General features: G+C 39.4%; 1 long non-coding RNA gene across 4 annotated transcripts; it reads left to right on the top strand.

Moving 5' to 3' along the window:
• Nucleotides 1-1,069: 1,069 nt before the first annotated feature.
• On the top strand, nucleotides 1,070-5,667 carry LOC146365116 (uncharacterized). 4 transcript variants are annotated; one of them, XR_014798709.1, is made up of 5 exons: nucleotides 1,070-1,984; nucleotides 2,052-2,211; nucleotides 2,416-2,482; nucleotides 4,761-4,869; nucleotides 5,073-5,667. It is a non-coding gene; the product is annotated as an uncharacterized LOC146365116 (long non-coding RNA). The 4 variants fall into 4 exon arrangements; XR_014798708.1 differs by having other exon boundaries at nucleotides 5,069-5,667; XR_014798710.1 differs by having other exon boundaries at nucleotides 2,416-2,506; nucleotides 5,069-5,667.
• The last annotated feature ends 20,281 nt before the right edge of the window (nucleotides 5,668-25,948 follow it).

Raw genomic sequence — 25,948 nt, 5'->3', positions numbered from 1 at the left:
TTGGTTACGTCCTTGGGTTTACTTCTTTCATCTGGTTTAAAGCCAAAGAAAACCCAAATTGTCGACTTTATATTTTTTTGGGGCAATTAATTTGTCTGTGTTTAGACTTCTTAAATCAGTCCGTGATTACATGATTACATTGCTCCACCCACCAAAAAGCATGCGTGAATATATCGCCCAATAATCCTAAATTGATTATTGGACTTAGGATTGTCGAGCTGGTGCTGCTGTGGAACCAAAGAAAACCTGCAGCTGTTCAACGTCAGCCAGTTGTTTATCGCAGGTATGTTGTCATTAGCGTCAGTAGGCTCTGTTTGAGCCTCTGAGGAGGTCTTTGTTTTCTCATGATGAAATTTGGGGGATCTGATTCTCCATTAAGATCATAAAGAGTCCTGGCAGAAAACACTCAGTTCTTGTGCCTCTGTGGCTGCAGACTTTTGCTCCGTGTCAGCTGACATGTGTTTTGGTGCTGTCGTTGTGAACAGGGGCAGGAGTGGAACCAGACTCCTGAGGCCTGGCCGTGACGCTGACTCAGAGTGATGTTAAAGATGAGTGAATACACCCCAACCCAGCACCAGAGCCTGACCAGCTAACAAAGGCAGTGATGAACAGTTCATTCATAAATCTGTGATATAGTTTGTTTAATTTGCATCTGTATTTCACTTCCTTTGAGTAAAGTAATTTATCTAGTTTCACACTGAAGTTTGAATTTTAGCTCATTGGTTTCTTTCTTTATCCATAGGGCCTAATATGATGTCATCCTACCCTGTGCAGCTACAGGTTTGAGTGTTTGTGGGAATTTTCTTTCAGAAGTGAGCTGGTAAGGTCAGACACCAATGTTGGATGAGAAGCCCTGGCTTGTAGTCTCTGCTCTAATAAATTTCAGAGGTGTTCTTTCAGGTGCAGGCCGTGTTATTACTGGTCCATTTTGACCAATAACAATTCCTGGTCTCTTCTACTCAGGGCAGGCCACTTGCTTGTAATACACCTCGTCTTGAGCTGCATACTTCACATCTGTGTGACGAGTCTGTGTCCGCAGTGCTCTCCATATTCTCTGTGAACTTTTTGCTTCTGTAAAAACTTTCTTGATGCATCTAAAGCACAAGTGTGACTTGCTGCCTAGAAGGCACAGCAAGGAGTATTGTAGCCAAAAACGTGTTCTTTGCCATAAGAGCCCAGTCCATTGCAGTGTTCCAGTGGCAGCAGTTACTTGCCGTGACATTTTTATTTCTGGGAGTTCTTGATTGCGTTCCTCAAGCAGTCCATTACTCCATGGGCAGTATGCAGCTGTTGTCTTTACCTCTGTGTTGAAATTTTCTGCCATGTCTCTCACGTCATCGTCATTAAACTCTCCCCCATTGTCACTAAATTGTTTGAGAGGAGCCATGTGCACGCATCGCGTCATGAACAAAGTGTTTGACTATTTCAAAAGATTTCTGTGAGTTTAGGATTCTGCCTGCACTAAACTGGTCAATAATGTGGGGATACCACTCATGGTTAAAGTTCACACAGTTCCACAGACACAGTCTCATTGTATTCAGATGTTGGTGTTGCTAGTGCGAGTTTTCTTGTGTCTTTGACATATCAATATTCACGAACAGTTTTCTGCAGGATTGTGTGGCATTCTGCATCGTTGTCCTAAGCTTTTTAAAGTCACATGTAATCTTGATTCCCGTTTAAATCTTACAGGAAAAAGTAGAATAAAGTTACTCTGTGATGTTTTTTCAACTCGTTTCAATTTTAATGATTCAGTTTTTTGAGCAGAAGGTGTCCTGCTTGCCGTGGTGCTGGGGACAGGAGCTCGGTGAGGGGGCGCTCCTGGCACAACCTCCCTTTGTGTGAAGATGCACCAGCACTGCTGCCCGGTCAAAGTCTTCAATATCATGAGCAACCTCAAACTGTCACCGTGTAAAACTGGCTCGACACCAAGACACTCACCACCAAGCATGCGCAGCAGGTGCTGCGGTGGAGGGACTAGATTCAGGTGAAACGCTCAGCCGGCTTTTAAACCCGCAGCTCTGTCTTTACCTGATCATTTTTTCCAAATTTAGATTTCTTTGACTGCCAACATTAAGACCGCCAACACTACACGAAGGTGGTGGTTTGGGAGGGGCTGTAGCACACAGCCTAACAGGACGCTGCTCAGGAGGACGCAGAGACAGCGTGATGGAGGCTGGACTGGGTTCTGCTGTGTACCCGAGGTCATCACAGGTATGTCATCATCGGTGCTGCCGGACTGCGTTTGAACCTCTGAGGAGGTCTTTCTTTTTCTCATGATGAGATGGTGACGGTCTGATTATCCAATATGATCATGAAGCATCCTGAAAGAAAACATTCAGCTTTTCCAGCAGCTGTGGCTGCAGATGTTTGCTCTGTGTCAGCTGACCTGTGTTGTGGTGGTTTCTGTGCGAACAGGGGCGGAGGGCTTCTACCAGTAACGAGTCAGGCAGGAGTTGAAGTGGAGCGTCGATGTGGAGAGTAGGTCAGCAGAAGGAGAGCACATGTGGTACAGACATACACATAATCCTTAACATCCTGAACTAAAATTTACCACCAAAACAAACTGAAGGAGGGTATGTTGCGATTGTTACCAGGATGGCTGGTGTGTGCAGAGTAGATACCTTGTGAAGGGACACTAGAGGGAACATACTGGCGATTGGGGGTTACGGCATCTCTCTTTGTGGGTTACGAGACGCATGTCTGGAAGCGATAGTGAAGTTAAATTGTGTGAAAAAAAGGAGACCATCTGGCTTGTCCAGCGTTGAGTTGGTTTGCCGTCTGTCGTTTGGGTTCGTTGACTATTTTACCCACCTGCACATCAAAGTAAATCATAAAGTCACGTGGCCGCAGAAAGACTACACCGTAAAAAAAATCCTAAAAAAACAGTAATATTCCAGCAGCTGGGGCGCCAAAATAATACCAGAAAATAACTTTCTCATGAAAATACGGTTATTTTCAGTAATGACAATACAGTTTGTTGCCCTAATTTTACATGGGCTTTTGCCTTTTTCAAGTGCTTTTAAACATTAAATTAGGAACATTTTAATGTGATTAAACAAAGAAATTACCTATAAACAAGGTCAATGAATGCAGCAATATGAATAATAATACTTAAATGTACAGAAATATACAGTTAACACTTAACTAATAATGGATTGCATTCATATAGCGCTTTATGAGACCCTCAAAGCGCTTTACAATTCCACTTTATAATTCCCCTCTGGCCATCACCAGTAGGTGAAGTGTCTTGCCCAAGGACACAACGACCGAAAGTGTCCGAGCCGGGGCTCGAACCGGCAACCTTCTGATTACAAGGCAAACTGCCAACTCTTGAGCCACGATCGCCCTAAATAGCAATAATTATTATTATTATTTGATGTAAAAAAAAGTTTATACGAATCATTTTATATATTTTTCCATAGCATTACATTTGAATTTAACAGTTCAATCTTTCAAATAACGGACAGATATTTGTGAAATCATGACACATTTCTGAATTATTTTAACAAAACTAAATATGCATATGTACAGACAGATACATTTAAAAAACAAGGAAATTATGTTTTATTACATTTACAGTGATTTTACGTTAATTTACATTTGAAATGTAAAATCAGTCTATTGATGTGAATTTAATGATATTCTAGAAGAACAGAACAAAACTGTAAAATACACAGTAAAATACTTTTATATTACAATTTTTTTTACAGTGTAACTTTGAAAGAGGTGTCACTTCACTTTCAACACACGTTGGACTAAAAAACAACTGGAAGAGATTAAAGTTAGAAATGGTTGTAATTATCTAAGCCATGACAGTGATGCTACGCAAGAGCAAATGTTACATGCTGAAAGAGTTAGCAGATGTAAGTGAAGAAACCAGTGAAAGTCATCTTTGTGATTTAGAAAACAGCTACAGCACAATTTAATATCTCTGCTGTTAAAGATGCAAACTGTTCTGCACATACCACAGAGTGCTGTGCCTCAAGTAATCATATATCTTTGTGAAATCAGAAAGCTGTCAGAGCCACTTCCACAAAACCAAGTGAGGGCTGCAATAAAAACAATGTTACGCTAACATGAAAGAAAGAGGTGGTCAGCACCGTGTCACAAAGTGACTTGATGATATTTTGTGCCAAAGATGGTCCCGTAGGAACTTCTAAAATGAGTGCAGCCTATTTACAAAGAGCGTTTCCACTGGTGAACCTCATACAGTATGTTGTAGAAAGAGATAGCTTTTGTTGACTACAGCCTATTAGACTTTAAAAACACAGAGACATAAAAATAATCACTTTTTGGCACAACACTCAAGGAGAACAGAGTGGATTGCTGCTCTGCAGAGCAGCGGAGAAAGCTTAGCTGAACTGAGCAGAGAGCCCAGAGCGTGGAGAACCAATCGAAGCAAAAAAAAAAAAAACGAAAACTGGAGCAAAGCAGCCAAATCAGACAGTTTCAGACCTCAGGGGGTGAAGCTGAAGAGTGAAAAACTGGCAGGAGAGAGTTCTCCAGCTGTTACAATAAAGTTTAACATTGAGACGTTTAACATTGAGAAGAAAGTGAATCTACAAGGTTCAATCAAGGTCGAAGTTATCAGGAAGTTATGTTGCTAGTTTCTATCCAAACATGATACAAATGAGGTGATAACCTTTCTGAACTTGTCACCTGACCTGCTGCAGGGTTTGTCCTCCTGAAAGCGTCGCTGTTCTTTTATTAAGTAAGAAAAGATTTTGTATGTTTCTATTTACCCCTTCTCTATGTACAAGGTCTGTGTACACACAGGGTCTGTGATAGACTTATGGAGGATGAAGCTGGTACTGCTACGGACCCAAGAAAACCTCCAGCTGTTCAACAGCAGCAAGCAGTTCATCATGGGTACGTTGTCATTCACGCCATCAGGCTCCTTTTGAGCTTCAGAAGAGGTTTCTGAGTTTCTCATGATGAGATACGGTTAATCTGATTATCCAATATGATCATAAAATGTCCTGACAGAAAACATTCAGCTCTTCATGCAGCTGTGGCTGCAGATGTTTGCTCCGTGTCAGCTGATCCATGTTGTGGTGTTTTCTGTCAGACAGGAGCTTAAGTAGAACTGGGTTCTGAAGCTGGAGGGGAGGAAGGAGGAAACGTGACTGTCCACCTCGTCGCCAAAGTTACAATTAGTGAGTTCCAAGGTTGGTTAGTTTTAATTTAAGATAAGATAAGATAACCTTTATTAGTCCCACACATGGGAAATTTATTTGGTTACAGCAGAAAGTGGACAGTGCAAAGTTACATAGCAAAAATTAGAAAAACCCTGGAATAGGATAAGAATAACATACTGTACATAACTGTACACAATATAATAAAATAGAATACAAATACTATATACAACTGAGTCAAAAAAAAGAGTGTTGCCCTTAGTGTTATTCCTATTGCACATGTGTGGGTTTGTGTGTGTTTGATCAGTTGAAGTCTTTGTTGTGGAGTTTTTTTTCCAATAGGAAGAGGGCCATGTGACACATCAAACTTATTGGTAATGTCACAAGAAAAACAATGGTGTGCTTGGTTTCAACGTAACTTTATTTGGACAGCCAAATCAGAGCAGTGGTCAAGTCCAGTTTTTATCATTAAAGGCGACTGGTGAGAGTGAAATCTTTTCTTTCTAGGAAGCACTCAGTGATCCGTGCTTTTATTTCTTCCCGTCTGGACAACTGTAACTCACTTTATGTGGGGGTCAGTCAGTCGCTGCTCTCACGTCTGCAACTGGTTCAAAATGCAGCTGCACGACTGTTAAACAGGAACTCGTAAAGTCAGCATATAACCCTGTGCTGGCCTCACTGCACTGGCTGCCTGTGTCTTTTAGAGTTCATTTTAAAATTCTAATATTTGTTTTTAATTGCTTTCACAATCTTGCCCCGCTTTACCTCTCTGAGCTTCTTCATCCCTACACACCCTGTCAGTCTCTCAGGTCAGCTGACCAGCTGCTCCTGGAGGTACCGAGATCCAGGAGGAAGCTCAGAGGGGGTGGAGCCTTTTCTGTCTTTGCCTCCTAAAATATGGAATAATTTGCCATTTGCAGCTGAATAAAACTTTAAAGTCCATGATTCATTCAATAAGGTTGGACCTTATTAAAGAAAACTGTGAACAAGGTCCAAGCCCAGCGAAAAATGAAACTGAATACTTTATGGACCTACACTTTGGGAAGGTTGTCATGAGAGAATTTGCTCCAAGCCCATCTTTGAATTGAATTGTTAGTCTAGACCATTTTACTGGTCAGATAAAGACCCAGGTACTTAAATGAATCCACTGTCTCAAAGTTCAAGCCCTGGATGTTTAATGGTGTAGGTAGGTGGTGGGTGTTTTTGCATGTGAAAGTCCACCACCAGCTCCTTGTTTATCTTAGTGTTTGTCTGGAGGTGATTCGGCTGGTATCAACTGACAAAGTTGTCAGCCAGTTCTCCCCATTATTCCCATTGGCAAGGAGGCCAACAATTTCTGAACAAGAGAACTTTTGCAGGGAGCAGTCAGCAGAGCTGTAGAAGTCTGCAGAGTATATGGTGAATAGAAATGGAGCCAGGAAAGTTCACTGTGTGGTGCCTGTACTGCCGATGACCCTGTCATAGTTCTGGATCCTCACGTACTGAGGGCAGGTGGTAAAAAATGTTTGGAATAATGCCGTTGTTTCATTTACTTTCCGATGTGCTCATTTCAGTGTAGTTTTATTTGAAAATGTTCAGTGTTAGGTTTCCAGCATATGGAGGCAATGTTCAGTAACATCAGTACATTACAATAAAAACACCGAATTTCAAAACACTCAATAAACATGTCCATCCACGCCTCATCAGGGAAGTTGTGATAACAAATTTTACCAACAGAGCCAAAGGCTTTCCTCTGTTTTCATTTGATTTTACTTTTCCAAGTTCACACAGTTGTTTAGGTTAGTTTTAATTTCATTCAGCTGTTCATTTTTTAATGTCAGTTACCTTTTTTGGGTAACTATAGCAACCTTGCTGGGATTTTGTTGATCTGGACTTCTTTTACGACGTACTAAAGTGGCTTGCTTTTAGTACACAGTCTTATTTGACGAGCACAGCGTGTGCAATTTCCCTTCCGGAATATATCTACAGAATAAATAATAAAATATAATTTACAGAGATGGTTTGAAGGGTTGCCATCCAGGAGGTGAATGGAGGCGGCGTGATGGACTTTTGGAAGGTGGAGCTGGTGTTGCTGTGAACCCGAGAAAACCTTCAGCTGTTAAGCAGGAGCCAGCAGTTCATCACAGGTACGTTATCATCAGTGCGCCGGGCGCCGTACAAACCTCTGGGGAAGTCTTTGTTTTTCTCGTGATGAGACTCTGACCATCTGATTATCCAATATGATCAAGAAATGTCCTGACAGAAAACATTCAGCTCTCCATGCAGCTGTAGCTGCAGATGTTTGCTCCGTGTCAGCTGACCCATAGTGTGGTGGTTTCTGTGTGAACAGGGGCAGAGAGCGAGTAAGGGTTGCAGTGGAACTGGGTTCTGAAGCTGGACGAAACATGACCGTCGACCTCGTCACCAAAGTCACCATCAGTGAGTTCAAAGCGTGGTCAGATTTTAACCTGTGACCGTTAATCTGTGACTCAAGGGCTCAAACTATTCCTATTTAATATATATTGTTTGAATAATATCATCAACAACAGAACCAATGACTAATCAAAATTATTAATAAACTGTTATATTGCATTATCTCATTTATTTTGTACTTTTTTGTATTTTTCTCCTGCTATCTGTACCTGAGCTGAGGTAACGCACAAATTTCCCCACCGTGGGATCAGTAAAGTCTTATCTTATCTTGCCTTATCTTATTTTATCTTAAGTTAATCAATTTTACTTGTATGTGTAATATATAATTAATGTATTAATAATGGGGACATTAGGGTTCGACCCTAGAGTAAGCATGTTTAGTCTGTGTTATGCCATTTAACAGAGACTTTTAGTTTTTACTTGGGTGAACAAAATTAGATTACAGGTCAAACAGTCATGCCAGTCATCTCTCCTATACTGTTAGAAATCATGGAGTAGTTCTGCATAGCTCCCTAAAATTAGACAAGCAAGTTTCTTTGTTTGGCTCTCGGCGAAGGCGGTCGCACTTTTCTCCTCTCCTCCTTCCCCTTGTCTTCCCTGCTTAACCTCTTGTGTCCTTGTCTTGTCTCGGGTGTATTACTTTCCCTGGAACACTCTCTCACAGTCTGTTCTCTAAAACCTAAAAGAGAATTATGGATTTGATCAACTGGTCCCTGAATGCTATTGACACCCTTTTCTCAACGAGAAGTCTGGGCTCGGGAGAGCCCGAGTGCCCTGGAGGGACTTTCCCTGCCGGATACACGATGGACGGGTGGCAGAAATAGAGGATCGTGGCTCCCCACACTCCCTAGCAGATCGTTACATGGAGAAACCTTTGGAATACAAGCATGCTGATCCACACAGGTGTGCACACAGGTGTACACACGGGTGTTCACAGACGCGGACTACACCTTTCTTGGCTGCTGCCTCAAAGCACATTGTGCGCTGTCTATCTTGCGTGCTGCACAATATTGTTTATTATTTAGTATCTACTGTTATCTACTGCGAGCTAGTTTATTGTGATGGTGCTGTTTTTATTATGTTGCTCTTTGTTGTTTGCTTTCTCTTCTGTTTTTTTTCTCCATACAGGTGATCCAGGTGTTTTGTTTGTTTGTTTGTTTGTTTTTTCCTTTCTTCCCCCCTTTCTCACCGTCTCTTCTCCCCTTTGGTTTTCTTTCTCTCCCTCTCTTTCTTTCATTCTTTCTCCCTGTCCTATCCCCCAGTCACGTCTGTCCCGTTTGTAGCAACTGAAAATAAAATAAATTCATAATTATAATAAAGGTCAATCAAATGGACCAATATGGCAAGGCCATGATGATCCACTTGGTAAAATAAATCCGCTTGGCATCTTTCTTGGCCTTAAGACAACAATTCTGATGGCTAAAGATCCAAACGGGACACAAAAAAGAAAAAAAAAAAAAGAGGATCGTGTGCCTGGTGGGACTGTCGATCGAGGACGCTGAAGATATCTACCTATTCGGAACCATGATAACAGGGTTCTTGCTGATCGGAGCTGGCTTGGCCCTGACTTAACGGAGAATTAAGAAAGTGGAACCGGCTGTTCAAACCCCCCCAAGGCTGCCCGCTGGGATTGAAACGATGGGACGAGGCGCAACTTCTCAGAAAGGGCTCATTGAAAGCAGCATGGTTAAGAGCCGTGAATACTCAGAATAAGATCTCTGAGCAAAAGTTGGATTACATCGTGGAGCAGCTCACTGCAGTCGTGAATTCTCAGAATCGGCTCTCTGAGCACAAGAATGACAAGACCACGGAGCGCAAGTTTGATAACATCATGGAGAAGCTCGCGGCTCTCCAATGGGAGATTGAGAGACCAGTGTCAGAGTGTTAAAGAACAGCTTTGAAATTCTCATGAGTTGTTCGCATAAAAGAAAAATCAACTTCATAATGCGGCTATCCCTTCCGTGGGCTGAAGGCTGGAGCCGAACAAAAACACCCTGATAACGACTGTGTTTAGACTGTTCTTCCCACTCCATGCAAGGCCACCTGGGTTGGCTGGTAGACTTTACTTAGCCTGGTAGGGCAAAGGACACTGTCTCCGCTGAACTATGGACCAAGGTTTTAATAGTTTTGCAATTTTCATTAGTTTTTATTTTTATTTAGTTTTGACTTCAGATTTTCAATTCTATATCAGTTTTAACTAGAAAGTGCATTTTCTGAAGAAACTGCAGTGTGAATGCTTGAATCTGAATGTATGCACTGAAATGAATTAATTGCTGAATTTAAGTCAAAAATTTTGAATTAGATAAAAAGAAAACAGAATTTAATCTGAAAACAAAAGTGCTAAAAGCTGATATTCACACAGAAGAAGTTGGAAAATAGCTGAAAATGTTTTAATTGTAAATTAGAAAAACCTAAGAAATGAGAAAATGAAATTTAGAGTCAGAAAACATCTGAATGAATATTAAAAGTTCATATTCTTTGAATCACTGAATGACTAAAATGTGATCCCTCCACTTGGAGCCACACAGTTTAAAAAGTTTACATCTCTGAGGTTTTAAAGACACTGTGTTGGAAAGAGAACAACAATGGCTATGATTTGAGGGTAAAATGATGGCTGTAGAGCAAACACTGTGGACACAGCAGCAGTTGAAAGAGAAGTGTTTAAGATGAATCTTGGCACAGTGGCAGGCAGAGCTCGTTAGGCAGGCAGGTGTGAGCCTGGTTGCTATAGTGACTGCACCCAATGGCTCCATACACACGGACACAGACATGCGCCTCACTTTTGCTGCTTAAAATGAACAGAAACGTCAGGCCGAAACAAATCGTTCCCAAATGAAAAGTACAGGTCGTATTGACAAAATTCTTTCACCGTGAGCACCAGCAATGTCCAGTCTACCAAATTGTCAGTTTTCATGCCTGTGGAGTTTATTATATGGACGTGGTGACAGTGTAAAGACAGCCTGTACTTCTGATTTTCAAACAACCTTTCTGTGCCCTTTTAACATTAGAATCTATGGAAGAGTTGGAGGGAGGAGGCTGTGCATTGGTGACATTTACGAAAGAACCATAACACCTAGTACAATAATAAACACATTGGATGAAAGAGGACAGCGATGGCTACGTTTTGAGGGTAAAATCATACCGGTAGAGCAAACGCTGTGGACACAGCAGCAGTTTTAAAAAAGATTTTAAGATTAATTTTTTCGCTCCTCTCACTCTAGCAGTTGAGCTGTCTCACTCTAGCGGCAACATTCCGTCCTATACACACCCATTATAAACTCTGAAACGGGTGAAAAAACATCATGAAACTTAAACTGGAACTGAAGAAAAAGTATAATAGATATTGAAAAGATAAATACAAGTTGAATAGTTGAATGTCTTGTCTTTGTTTTAAAGTTTGAATGGAGGCTCTACGTCAATGTATGTGGAAGTAGATACAGTTTAAAGAGGAGTAAGTTGAATGAGAATTTGAAGGGTCTCTCCATTGAAATACATGGGAAATTTTTGTTGAATAAAGTTGAATAATTTGAAAATTATAAATGTTAAAAATGAGAATAATAGAAGCAGTCATGTCCAAAAGAAGAGGAATCTAACGGTGTTTGAATGGTTTTTCTAAGTTGAACGGTTTTGAAGGAGTAGGACTACAAAAAACGTACGGAATAGATAAAATATAATAATAATAAAGATTAGAAGAACAATACTGTGAATGCTTTTACAAGCATTCACACTAATAAAGATTACAACAACAATACTGTAAATGCTTTTACAAGCATTCACACTAATAATAATAATAAAGATTACAACAACAATGCTGTGAATGCCATTACAAGCATTCACACTAATAATAATAATAAAGATTACAACAACAATACTGTGAATGCCATTACAAGCATTCACACTAACTAGAAAGTGCATTTTCTGAAGAAACTGCAGTGTGAATGCTTGAATCTGAATGTATGCACTGAAATGAATTAATTGCTGAATTTAAGTTAAAAATTTTGAATGAGATGAAAAATACAGAAATTTTCGACTGAAAACAAAAGTGCTGAACTGCTAAAAGCTGACATTCACACAGAAGAAGTTGGAAAATAGCTGAAAATGTTTTAATTGTAAATTAGAAAAACCTAAGAAATGAGAAAATGAAATTTAGAGTCAGAAAACATCTGAATGAATATTAAAAGTTCATATTCTTTGAATCACTGAATGACTAAAATGTGATCCCTCCACTTGGATCCACACAGTTTAAAAAGTTGACATTTCTGAGCTTTCAAAGACATTGTGTTGGACAGAGAACAAAAATGGCTATGATTTGAGGGTAAAATGATGGCTGTAGAGAAAACACTGTGGACACAGCAGCAGTTGAAAGAGAAGTGTTTAAGATGAATCTTGGCACAGTGGCAGGCAGAGCTCGTTAAGCAGGCAGGTGTGAGCCTGGTTGCTATAGTGACTGCACCCAATGGCTCCATACACACGGACACAGACATGCACCTCACTTTTGCTGCTTAAAATGAACAGAAAAGTCAGGTCGAAACAAATCGCTCCCAAATGAAAAGTACAAGTCGTATTGACGAAATTCTTTCACCGTGAGCGCCAGCAATGTGTAGTCTACTGAATTCTCAGTTTTCATGCCTGTGGAGTTTATTATATGGACGTGGTGACAGTGGAAAGACACCATGCTCTTCTCATTTTCAAACGAACCTTCTGAGCCCTTTTAACATTAGAGTCTATGGAAGAGTTGGAAGGAGGAGGCTGTGCATTGGTGACATTTATGAAAGAACCATAACACCTAGTACAATAGTAAACACATTGGATGAAAGAGGACAGCGATGGCTACGTTTTGAGGGTAAAATCATACCGGTAGAGCAAACGCTGTGGACACAGCAGCAGTTTTAAAAAAGATTTTAAGATTAATTTTTTTGCTCCTCTCACTCTAGCAGTTGAGCTGTCTCACTCTAGCCCCAACATTCCATCCCATACACACCCATTATAAACTCTGAAACGGGTGAAAAAACATCATGAAACTTAAACTGGAACTGAAGAAAAAGTATAATAGATATTGAAAAGATAAATACAAGTTGAATAGTTGAATGTCTTGTCTTCGTTTTAAAGTTTGAATGGTGGCTCTACGTCAATGTATATGGAAGTAGTAAGAGTTTAAAAATGAGAAAGTTGAATGAGGATTTGAAGGGTCTCTCCATTGAAATACATGGGAAATTTTTGTTGAAAAAAGTTGAATAAAATTAAAAATATAAATGTTAAAAATGAGAAAAATAGAAGCAGTCATGTCCAAAAGATGAGGAATCTAATGGTGTTTGAATGGTTTTTCTAAGTTGAACAGTTTTGAAGGAGTAGGACTTCAAAAAACGTACGGAATACAGAATAAACTAGAAAGTGCATTTTCTGAAGAAACTGCAGTGTGAATGCTTGAATCTGAATGTATGCACTGAAATGAATTAATTGCTGAATTTTGAGTTGAAAATTTTGAATGAGATAAAAAAAAACAACCCGAATTTAACCTGAAAACAAAAGTGCTGAACTGCTAAAAGCTGACATTCACACAGAAGAAGAAGTTGGAAAAAAGCTGAAAATGTTATAGTTGTATAATTAGAAAAACCTAAGAAATGAGAAAAGAAAGTTCAGAAAACATCTGAATGAATACTAAAAGTTCATATTCTTTAAATCACTGAATGACTAAAATGTGATCCCTCCACTTGGATCCACACAGTTTAAAAAGTTTACATCTCTGAGCTTTGAAAGACACAGTGTTGGAAAGAGAACAATGATGGCGACATTTTGAGGGTAAAATGATGGCTGTAGAGCAAACACTGTGGACACAGCAGCAGTTGAAAGAGAAGTGTTTAAGATGAATCTTGGCACAGTGGCAGGCAGAGCTCGTTAAGCAGGCAGGTGTGAGCCTGGTTGCTATAGTGACTGCACCCAATGGCTCCATACACACGGACACAGACATGCACCTCACTTTTGCTGCTTAAAATGAACAGAAAAGTCAGGCCGAAACAAATCGTTCCCAAATGAAAAGTACAAGTTGTATTGACGAAATTCTTTCACCGTGAGCGCCAGCAATGTCCAGTCTACCAAATTCTCAGTTTTCATGCCTGTGGAGTTTATTATATGGACGTGGTGACAGTGTAAAGACAGCCTGTACTTCTGGTTTTCAAACCAACCTTCTGAGCCATTTTAACATTAGAGTCTATGGAAGAGTTGGAAGGAGGAGGCTGTGCATTGGTGACATTTATGAAAGAACCATAACACCTAGTACAATAGTAAACACATTGGATGAAAGAGGACAGCGATGGCTACGTTTTGAGGGTAAAATCATACCTGTAGAGCAAACGCTGTGGACACAGCAGCAGTTTTAAAAAAGATTTTAAGATTAATTTTTTCGCTCCTCTCACTCTAGCAGTTGAGCTGTCTCACTCTAGCCCCAACATTCCGTCCCATACACACCCATTATAAACTCTGAAACGGCTGAAAAAACATCATGAAACTTAAACTGGAACTGAAGAAAAAGTATAATAGATATTGAAAAGATAAATACAAGTTGAATAGTTGAATGTCTTGTCTTCGTTTTTAATTTTGAATGGTGGCTCTACGTCAACGTATGTGGAAGTAGTAAGAGTTTAAAAATGAGTAAGTTGAATGAGGATTTGAAGGGTCTCCCCATTGAAATACATGGGAAATTTTTGTTGAAAAAAGTTGAATAATTTTAAAAATATAAATGTTAAAAATGAGAAAAGTAGAAGCAGTCATGTCCAAAAGAAGAGGAATCTAACGGTGTTTGAATGGTTTTTCTAAGTTGAACGGTTTTGACGGAGATAGAGTACAAAAAACGTACGGAATAGATAAAATAGAAGAATAAAGATTAGAAGAACAATACTGTGAATGCTTTTACAAGCATTCACACTAAATATAACTAGAATGTGCATTTTCTGAAGAAACTGCAGTGTGAATGCTTGAATCTGAATGTATGCACTGAAATGAATTAATTGCTGAATTTTAAGTTACAAATGTTGAATGAGATGAAAAATACAGAAATTTGCACCTGAAAACAAAAGTGCTGAACTGCTAAAAGCTGACAACCACAGAGAAGAAGTTGGAAAATAGCTGAAAATGTTTTAAATGTAAATTAGAAAAACCTAAGAAATGAGAAAAGAAAATTTAGAGTCAGAAAACATCTGAATGAATATTAAAAGTTCATATTCTTTGAATCACTGAATGACTAAAATGTGATCCCTCCACTTGGATCCACACAGTTTAAAAAGTTTACATCTCTGAGCTTTGAAAGACACAGTGTTGGAAAGAGAACAATGATGGCGACATTTTGAGGGTAAAATGATGGCTGTAGAGCAAACACTGTGGACACAGCAGCAGTTGAAAGAGAAGTGTTTAAGATGAATCTTGGCACAGTGGCAGGCAGAGCTCGTTAAGCAGGCAGGTGTGAGCCTGGTTGCTATAGTGACTGCACCCAATGGCTCCATACACACGGACACAGACATGCACCTCACTTTTGCTGCTTAAAATGAACAGAAAAGTCAGGTCGAAACAAATCGCTCCCAAATGAAAAGTACAAGTCGTATTGACGAAATTCTTTCACCGTGAGCGCCAGCAATGTCTAGTCTACTGAATTCTCAGTTTTCATGCCTGTGGAGTTTATTATATGGACGTGGTGACAGTGGAAAGACACCATGCTCTTCTCATTTTCAAACGAACCTTCTGAGCCCTTTTAACATTAGAGTCTATGGAAGAGTTGGAAGGAGGAGGCTGTGCATTGGTGACATTTATGAAAGAACCATAACACCTAGTACAATAGTAAACACATTGGATGAAAGAGGACAGCGATGGCTACGTTTTGAGGGTAAAATCATACCGGTAGAGCAAACGCTGTGGACACAGCAGCAGTTTTAAAAAAGATTTTAAGATTAATTTTTTTGCTCCTCTCACTCTAGCAGTTGAGCTGTCTCACTCTAGCCCCAACATTCCATCCCATACACACCCATTATAAACTCTGAAACGGGTGAAAAAACATCATGAAACTTAAACTGGAACTGAAGAAAAAGTATAATAGATATTGAAAAGATAAATACAAGTTGAATAGTTGAATGTCTTGTCTTCGTTTTAAAGTTTGAATGGTGGCTCTACGTCAATGTATATGGAAGTAGTAAGAGTTTAAAAATGAGAAAGTTGAATGAGGATTTGAAGGGTCTCTCCATTGAAATACATGGGAAATTTTTGTTGAAAAAAGTTGAATAAAATTAAAAATATAAATGTTAAAAATGAGAAAAATAGAAGCAGTCATGTCCAAAAGATGAGGAATCTAATGGTGTTTGAATGGTTTTTCTAAGTTGAACAGTTTTGAAGGAGTAGGACTTCAAAAAACGTACGGAATACAGAATAAACTAGAAAGTGCATTTTCTGAAGAAACTGCAGTGTGAATGCTTGAATCTGAATGTATGCACTGAAATGAATTAATTGCTGAATTTTGAGTTGAAAATTTTGAATGAGATAAAAAAAAACAACCCGAATTTAACCTGAAAACAAAAGTGCTGAACTGCTAAAAGCTGACATTCACACAGAAGAAGAAGTTGGAAAAAAGCTGAAAATGTTATAGTTGTATAATTAGAAAAACCTAAGAAATGAGAAAAGAAAGTTCAGAAAACATCTGAATGAATACTAAAAGTTCATATTCTTTAAATCACTGAATGACTAAAATGTGATCCCTCCACTTGGATCCACACAGTTTAAAAAGTTTACATCTCTGAGCTTTGAAAGACACAGTGTTGGAAAGAGAACAATGATGGCGACATTTTGAGGGTAAAATGATGGCTGTAGAGCAAACACTGTGGACACAGCAGCAGTTGAAAGAGAAGTGTTTAAGATGAATCTTGGCACAGTGGCAGGCAGAGCTCGTTAAGCAGGCAGGTGTGAGCCTGGTTGCTATAGTGACTGCACCCAATGGCTCCATACACACGGACACAGACATGCACCTCACTTTTGCTGCTTAAAATGAACAGAAAAGTCAGGCCGAAACAAATCGTTCCCAAATGAAAAGTACAAGTTGTATTGACGAAATTCTTTCACCGTGAGCGCCAGCAATGTCCAGTCTACCAAATTCTCAGTTTTCATGCCTGTGGAGTTTATTATATGGACGTGGTGACAGTGTAAAGACAGCCTGTACTTCTGGTTTTCAAACCAACCTTCTGAGCCATTTTAACATTAGAGTCTATGGAAGAGTTGGAAGGAGGAGGCTGTGCATTGGTGACATTTATGAAAGAACCATAACACCTAGTACAATAGTAAACACATTGGATGAAAGAGGACAGCGATGGCTACGTTTTGAGGGTAAAATCATACCTGTAGAGCAAACGCTGTGGACACAGCAGCAGTTTTAAAAAAGATTTTAAGATTAATTTTTTCGCTCCTCTCACTCTAGCAGTTGAGCTGTCTCACTCTAGCCCCAACATTCCGTCCCATACACACCCATTATAAACTCTGAAACGGCTGAAAAAACATCATGAAACTTAAACTGGAACTGAAGAAAAAGTATAATAGATATTGAAAAGATAAATACAAGTTGAATAGTTGAATGTCTTGTCTTCGTTTTAAAGTTTGAATGGTGGCTCTACGTCAACGTATGTGGAAGTAGTAAGAGTTTAAAAATGAGTAAGTTGAATGAGGATTTGAAGGGTCTCCCCATTGAAATACATGGGAAATTTTTGTTGAAAAAAGTTGAATAATTTTAAAAATATAAATGTTAAAAATGAGAAAAGTAGAAGCAGTCATGTCCAAAAGAAGAGGAATCTAACGGTGTTTGAATGGTTTTTCTAAGTTGAACGGTTTTGACGGAGATAGAGTACAAAAAACGTACGGAATAGATAAAATAGAAGAATAAAGATTAGAAGAACAATACTGTGAATGCTTTTACAAGCATTCACACTAAATATAACTAGAATGTGCATTTTCTGAAGAAACTGCAGTGTGAATGCTTGAATCTGAATGTATGCACTGAAATGAATTAATTGCTGAATTTTAAGTTACAAATGTTGAATGAGATGAAAAATACAGAAATTTGCACCTGAAAACAAAAGTGCTGAACTGCTAAAAGCTGACAACCACAGAGAAGAAGTTGGAAAATAGCTGAAAATGTTTTAAATGTAAATTAGAAAAACCTAAGAAATGAGAAAAGAAAATTTAGAGTCAGAAAACATCTGAATGAATATTAAAAGTTCATATTCTTTGAATCACTGAATGACTAAAATGTGATCCCTCCACTTGGATCCACACAGTTTAAAAAGTTTACATCTCTGAGCTTTGAAAGACACAGTGTTGGAAAGAGAACAATGATGGCGACATTTTGAGGGTAAAATGATGGCTGTAGAGCAAACACTGTGGACACAGCAGCAGTTGAAAGAGAAGTGTTTAAGATGAATCTTGGCACAGTGGCAGGCAGAGCTCGTTAAGCAGGCAGGTGTGAGCCTGGTTGCTATAGTGACTGCACCCAATGGCTCCATACACACGGACACAGACATGCGCCTCACTTTTGCTGCTTAAAATGAACAGAAAAGTCAGGCCGAAACAAATCGTTCCCAAATGAAAAGTACAGGTCGTATTGACAAAATTCTTTCACCGTGAGCGACAGCAATGTCTAGTCTACTGAATTCTCAGTTTTCATGCCTGTGGAGTTTATTATATGGACGTGGTGACAGTGTAAAGACACCCTGTACTTCTGATTTTCAAACGAACCTTCTGAGCCATTTTAACATTAGAGTCTATGGAAGAGTTGGAGGGAGGAGGCTGTGCATTGGTGACATTTACGAAAGAACCATAACACCTAGTACAATAGTAAACACATTGGATGAAAGAGGACAGCGATGGCTACGTTTTGAGGGTAAAATCATACCTGTAGAGCAAACGCTGCGGACACAGCAGCAGTTTTAAAAAAGATTTTAAGATTAATTTTTTTGCTCCTCTCACTCTAGCAGTTGAGCTGTCTCACTCTAGCCCCAACATTCCGTCCCATACACACCCATTATAAACTCTGAAACGGCTGAAAAAACATCATGAAACTTAAACTGGAACTGAAGAAAAAGTATAATAGATATTGAAAAGATAAATACAAGTTCAATAGTTGAATGTCTTGGCTTCGTTTTAAAGTTTGAATGGTGGCTCTATGTCAACGTATGTGGAAGTAGTAGGAGTTTAAAAATGAGTGAGTTGAATGAGGATTTGAAGGGTCTCTCCATTGAAATACATGGGAAATTTTTGTTGAAAAAAGTTGAATAAAATTAAAAATATAAATGTTAAAAATTAGAAAAATAGAAGCAGTGATGTCCAAAAGAAGAGGAATCTAACGGTGTTTGAATGGTTTTTCTAAGTTGATCGGTTTTGAAGGAGTAGGACTACAAAAAACGTACGGAATAGATAATAAAATATAATAATAATAAAGATTACAACAACAATACTGTGAATGCTTTTACAAGCATTCACACTAACTAGAAAAATTTGCATTTCCTGCGAAAATGCAGTGTGGATGCTTTAAAGCTGAAGTTGCCTGCAAAAACTAGCTGAAAAAGCTGAAAAGTTGCAGAAATTGTAAAAACTTTGCAGAAGCAAAGGAACTTTGCTAAAATGTAAGCTGTCTGCTAAAAATAGTTGAAAATAGCTGAAGAAGCTGAAGAAATCAAAGTCAGTGTTTAAAAAGTTGTTGAAATTTTAATTTTGCAGAACAACATCAAGTTAACAAAAATGTAATAACTTAGCATACATGCAATAACTTAGAAGAAACATAACAATTCAGCAGAAATGTTGTAGTTTACCAGAAGCTACAACTTAGCAGAAATGTAATAATTTAGAATAACATAACTTAGCAGAAATAACATAATTTAGTAGAAAATTAATAACTTGGCAGAAATATTACAACTTATCAGAACTGCTATAATTTTGCAGAAATGTAATTATTAGGAAAAAACTGTAAACAGATAACAGCTGAAAACGATGAAGTAACCACAAAGTTACTTATTTAACTGTGAAAAATGACCAGAAACATTAGAAAAGGAAGAAAACCAATTCAATTCAATTTATATAGCGCCAAATCACAACAAAAGTCGCCTTAAGGCGCTTCATAGATACAGAGAAAAACCCAACAATCATATGACCCCCTATGAGCAAGCACTTTGGCGACAGTGGGAAGGAAAAACTCCCTTTTAATAGGAAGAAACCTCCGGCAGAACCAGGCTCAGGGAGGGGCGGCCATCTGCTGCGACCGGTTGGGGTGAGACAAGGAAGACAGGAATACCAGCCAGCAGATAAACTGATGTAAAACAAAACCAAGGTAAAATTGCAGAATTTACACAGTTGGTGAAATGTAAAAATGGCAACAAAAAAACCCCCACACAAACAACATTTAGGTAATAAATGCACAAGATGATTTGATGATAAATATGGTACCAATCTACAAAATACTGTCGAAATGAAGTCCACATTGTGATATATTTGAGGTGTGGAGAGTCACACAGCTGAACAATCGATGTGCATATTTAAAGAAACAAGGATCAAATAAAGAACATTGTTGTGGAATAAATTACAGTGAAAAATAATCACTGCCCTGCGTTAGAGACTGACTTATGATGAGGTATTAATTGGCTTAACTTTACCTCTAACAGCTTTTCACATAGTGCTGTGACCAGGGTGAAATCCATCATAAAGTAACTGTAAACAGTAGAACCATTAGCATGAATGTTATGGTTCTACTCTGATCAAAACTCAAGTCAGCTGTGTGACCTGATATAAAATGATAAAGAGGAACACATATAAATGACCTTTATGAACTTTTCAAAATGACTTTATATGTCTGACCCATTATCTATATATATTAGAGCAGATGTGGAAAACCACTGTTAGACCTACTCTATACTAACACAAACACAGTCAAAAATTCATTGCTAGTGTGACATATGGTCCCTTTTGCCTTTGACCAATGATATTCTGGTTACTTGGACCAGTTTAGTATTTGCTGTCACAGAGGAATGTTAACCATAAATCCAAAAGACAAAACTGAAAAAATATGTTAATTGCAAACATGTTTTTGCTTAGTAAAATGATTGAAATAACATGGAAACTGTCACCTTAAAGCCTCATTGTAAATATCATCACAAACAGATGTTTTCCACACAGTTAACAAAGCTCCACCACATCCAATCACTGCATATAAATCTAAAAGAAAAGAACAGCAAATAAAATGTAATTAACACAAGGGAAGTCTAAGGAGCTTGGAAAGAAAAGCGTCTGGACTTCTTTGAGTTGCTTGAAGACGTTTCACCTCTCATCCGAGAAGCTTCTTCATTTCTAAGGGTCAATGGTGGAGAGTTCTAACCCAGTGGGAGTTTCCCCCCAAAGAGGGACAAAGGACCCCCTGATGATCCTCTACCTAATCACATGAGCCAAGGTGTGAAAGTGGGTGTGGGTCCCAATCAGCCAGGGTTTCGGGTGAGCTTATTGTGAAACCTGGCCCCACCCTATCATGTGATTTCCTGAGGTCAGATGGCCCAGGATGTGAGTGGGCGTTAAGGTGTCTGGGGAGGGAACTCAAAACTGGATTATAGATGGCAGACAGTTGGTGTCATAAACCACCGCCTCTGTTCAAAGATGGTCGCTCACAGTGGACGTAAATGGCTTCTTTCACTCCTCTTTCAAACCATCTGTCCTCTCTGTCCAAAATGTGAACATTGGCATCCTCAAAAGAGTGACCTTTGACCTTTAGATGCAGATGAACTGCTGAGTCTTGTCCTGTGGAGGTGGCTCTTCTATGTTGTGCCATGCGCTTGTGAAGTGCCTGTTTGGTCTCTCCGATGTAGAGGTCTGGGCATTCCTCGCTGCACTGTACAGCATACACCACATTGTTAAGTTTGTGTTTAGGAGTTTTGTCTTTCGGGTGAACCAGTTTCTGTCTGAGTGTGTTACTGGGTCTGAAGTACACTGGGATGTCGTGCTTGGAGAAAACCCTCCTGAGTTTCTCTGATACACCGGCTACATAGGGGATGACAATGTTGTTGTGTCTGTCCTTCTTATCCTCCCTCGCTGGTGTCTGATGTTCTTTTCTGTGAAGCTGGAATGCAGGCAAACTGGACGAGCTTGTTCTAAAAAAATACAGAAAAAGGAACATTTTATTTGTGTTAAGGCCTAAAAACTACAAATAAGTTATACAATGAACAATATTGAAATACCTTATAGGTGCTGCAGGCCACATAACCAGAATCCAGAGCAATCTCACACTCACATGATGGTGAGGAAAGACATGAGCTCTGCAGTGAGGTTTGAATGTCTCAGTTGGGACACTGAAGAACTCAGAAGACAGCAATACCTGCACAGAGAGACAGAGTAGGAAAAGCATAGATTTGTAATCCATAATGTGAATTAAAACTCAAAAAGTGTCAACAAGTATAATCATTTGAGTGTGGAATTATTTATGCAATAAACAGGATTTAAATTAATTAATTGAATTAAAAACACTGACATTTTTTATCAAAGATAAAGAATAATACCTCTCTCTGCTCTGAGGATCACTGAGCATCTCTGACAGGAAATACAGTTTCCTCAGTATCAGTCATAATTGATGGTCTCAGAGGTGTGTAGTGTGGCAGCATGATGATGGTCTCCAGATCAAGCAGGAGGTCAGGTGATGGGTGTGTCATCTTCTCCATTGAAGACACACTGGTATGGCAATTCATAACACAGCAGTCTCCTTGTGGCATGTAGTTATCTGTGCAGTCCAGCACTGATGGATCAGGTTTGGCTCAGCAGTTCATGAAGATGGTGTTAAGATGTTGTTGTTTCAGCTGAGGATGGTGAAGTTTGAAGGTTTTGCCACAAAGGAGACTGTGCCCTGTCTGAAAAAATACATCTACAAAACAAGTGCTTATAACACCACCCACCCAGCTCAGCCCCCAAGTGTCTATGTAATGCTGGTATAGGGTGTCGGTTATTAAGTCTAATTAGTACATAGGGGATGACAATGTTGTTGCATCTGTCTGTCTTATCCTCCCTCGCTGGTGTCTGATGTTCTTTTCTGTGCATCTTTGCTGACTTTATAAACGCCCAATTAGGATAGCCACATGTTTTAAGTGCTTCCTTTACATGTGTGTGTTCCTTCTTTTTTCCTTCAGGCTTAGAGGGAACATGTTCTGCCCGGGAGGGGGTACGGTCCTAATTACTCCAAGTTTGTGTTCCAGAGGGTGATGGGAGTCAAAGAGGAGGTACTGGTCCGTGTGTGTGGGCTTCCGATAAACTTCAATGTTGAGGTGGCCGTTCTCTTCAATGTGCACAGCGCAGTCCAGGAAAGGCAAACAGTCGTCCTTTGTGTCTTCCCTGGTGAACTTGATGTTCTTATCCACGGCATTAATGTGCGCAGTGAAGGATTCCACTTCTTGTGTTTTGATTTTGACCCAGGTGTCGTCTACATATCTGTACCAGTGGCTGGGTACTCTCCCTTTAAAAGAGCCAAGAGCCTTCCTTTCCACTTCCTCCATGCAAAGGTTGGCTACAATAGGTGACACGGGGGAGCCCATGGCGCAGCCATGTTTTTGTCTGTAGAAACCCTCGTTGTATTTGAAATATGTAGTGGTGAGGCAGAGGTCTAACAGTGTGCAAATCTGATCGGGTGTGAAGTTGGTCCTGTCTTCTAAGGAGCTGTCTTCTTGTAGTCGTTTTCTGACAGTCTCCACTGCCTCTGTAGTGGGTATGCAAGTGAAGAGAGAGACTACATCATGAGAACCTTCACAGACATAACACAAGGGAAGACTTTTGATTTAATAACTAAGCTTAAAACAAGTGTTACCTTTGAATATTTGTGGGAAAAATCTGATGCTACCCCAAGAATACAAAGCCACACTGGAAATGATGACAGGCTTGCAGCCCTCTGTCTTCCTGGAGTGAGGTGCCTGATCAGTAGCAGTGAGTTGACAGAAGTCGGTGTCTGTAAGAGTGGTCAAACACTGATACTCTTTCCACTTGCGTAGAGTCTAAGAAGCTGGAATGCAGGCACACTGGACGAGCTTGTTCTAAAAAATACAGAAAAAGGAACATTTTTTTTGTCTGTAGAAACCCTAAAAACTACAAATAAGTTGTACAATGAACAATATTGAAATACCTTATAGGTGCTGCAGGCCACATAACCAGACTCCAGAGCAATCTCACGCTCACATGATGGTGAGGAAAGACATGAGCTCTGCAATGAGGTTTGAATGTCTCAGTTGGGACACTGAAGAACTCAGAAGACAGCAGTACCTGCACAGAGAGACAGAGTAGAAAAAGCATAGATTTGTAATCCATAATGTGAATTAAAACTCAAAAAGTGTCAACAAGTATAATCATTTGAGTGTGGAATTATTTATGCAATAAACAGGATTTAAATTAATTAATTGAATTAAAAACACTGACATTTTTTATCAAAGATAAAGAATCATACCTCTCTCTGCTCTGAGGATCACTGAGCATCTCTGACAGGAAATACAGTTTCCTCAGTATCAGTCATCATTGATGGTCTCAGAGGTGTGTAGTGTGGCAGCATGATGATGGTCTCCAGATCAGGCAGGAGGTCAGGTGATGGGTGTGTCATCTTCTCCATTGAAGACACACTGGTATGGCAATTCATAACACAGCAGTCTCCTTGTGGCATGTAGTTATCTGTGCAGTCCAGCACTGATGGATCAGGTTTGGCTCAGCAGTTCATGAAGATGGTGTTAAGATGTTGTTGTTTCAGCTGAGGATGGTGAAGTTTGAAGGTTTTGCCACAAAGGAGACTGTGCCCTGTCTGAAAAAATACATCTACAAAACAAGTGCTTATAACACCACCCACCCAGCTCAGCCCCCAAGTGTCTATGTAATGCTGGTATGGGGTGTCGGTTACTAAGTCTAATTAGTGCATCAGAAAGCGTGGGCTACACCTAAAGCCCACACTTTCTGATGCCTTTGTTTATTAGCAGCTTTTTCCAGCTGCTCAGAGAATTCTGACTTGGCCTTTATCCACCCGAACCCAAACCCACCCGGATAAAGGCCAAGTCAAACTCACACACCATACCAGCATTACATAGACACTTGGGGGCTGAGCTGGGTGGGTGGTGTTAAACTGTAGTCGGGAACTTTCAGAAAACTATCCATTTACTTCTAAATCAGTTTTTATACATATTCTGTAAGCTGTACTAATGTTTTTCTCTACATAATGTATCATTATAGACATCTCTGGTAGCCTAAAGATAGTTTAAAACTTTTGACATTTTTTACCTGTAAAACATGAGGAAAAACTCATTCATCACAAAAACTTTTGATTCTACAAAATCTACTATAATCAAGAAAATATAATTGTCTGTATTTATTTATGTGACCCATAATAAATACCTGCATTTATCTGGGATTTATGTATTTACTATTTCATATTTTAAAGCTCTTGGAGGGGAAGATCTCGTTTGTTGAGCTACATACGTCACAGTAAAAAGATTTAGTCATTTAAAACATGAGAATAAAAGAAATGATGTTGGTTTAATAAATGTTGCAGCCCATTTCAGATCTGAGGTGCATGATAGCAGAAAGCAGATCTCCCTGCTCTGCATGAAGTTCAGCAATGATTTGGTGAAATGATTAATAACATTGCAATAAGAAAGGGTCTTCTGACAGACAGAGTAGGGAAGACCCTTTTTCAATGAAAAATCTTTTTCATGCTCTACAATCAGTAAACTTTGTAACAAACATGATCTGTAATTGTTTCAAAACTCACCACACGAGTTCATGATTGGCTCAAGGACAGGACACAAAACACAGGGTTGTGGTAACTGTAATATGTCCTCAGGACACCTGAATGAAGACTTTTCTGTGGCTGAGAAATAAAAATGAGGTCAAGCAGGGTGTCCTTGTCTGTAGTGGCAGAAGTGATCAGCTGTGAATACCCTCTCGACTGAAACTGCTCCAGAATCTGTTTTCTTCCACTCTGTAACTGGTTCTCATTAAAATCTCCACACACAATTATTGGGTGACAGTCCATTATTTCAAGTGAATCTAAAAGACTTACCAGGTTTTGCATGAATGGTGTCAAACTGTAGTCAGGGGGTCTGTACACAACCGCAATGAGCACAGGGAATGGAGCCTGAACCTTCAACACTAAAAACTCAAGATCAGTGACATTATGCAGATACTGTTTTACCTGAACCTGAAAATGATTTCTCAAATACACAACAACCCCACCACCACTTCTGCTGGCCATGTGAGGAAAGTTTGTGTAGGACACATGTCTGTTGCGTTTGAACATGGTGTAGCCGTCCAAATGAAGACTGTCTGCAACAAAGGAGCCTTGGAGGTGAGACTCTGTGAGACACAAAACATCTGCTAAACACATTTCA

Source organism: Perissodus microlepis, chromosome 19, assembly GCF_051167445.1.
Source record: "Perissodus microlepis isolate ML-2025 ecotype Zambia chromosome 19, ASM5116744v1, whole genome shotgun sequence".
NCBI lineage: Eukaryota > Metazoa > Chordata > Actinopteri > Cichliformes > Cichlidae > Perissodus > Perissodus microlepis.
This window is presented reverse-complemented; position numbering and strand designations above follow the sequence as displayed.